This window comes from Octopus bimaculoides, chromosome 14 (assembly GCF_001194135.2).
Source record: "Octopus bimaculoides isolate UCB-OBI-ISO-001 chromosome 14, ASM119413v2, whole genome shotgun sequence".
In the NCBI taxonomy this organism is placed as follows: domain Eukaryota; kingdom Metazoa; phylum Mollusca; class Cephalopoda; order Octopoda; family Octopodidae; genus Octopus; species Octopus bimaculoides.
The window spans coordinates 602,873-603,163 of record NC_068994.1 but is presented as its reverse complement, the minus strand read 5'-3'; positions in this window follow the sequence as shown (position 1 = coordinate 603,163).

Below are 291 nucleotides of genomic sequence, written 5' to 3'. Positions count from 1 at the left end.
TAATTGCACTAACTCCCTAATTAATATAAAAGGACCATTGATGGTAGAGGCAAGTACACACAAATATGAAGACACAAGTTCAATTACACACAGCGTCATCGTCATCATCATCTTAAAATTGTCGATTCTCTTGAAAGGTCAAAGGTCACCTCTTGTTTATCAAGCTGTAGAATTCATAATTATTAAAAATTGTCAACATGTTTATGTTAGATCAGTCAACACCTCTGACTTGTTGTCTCTTTATATTTTGGTAGAAAATAAACTGTGAAACAAGGTTCCTGGAATAAAATT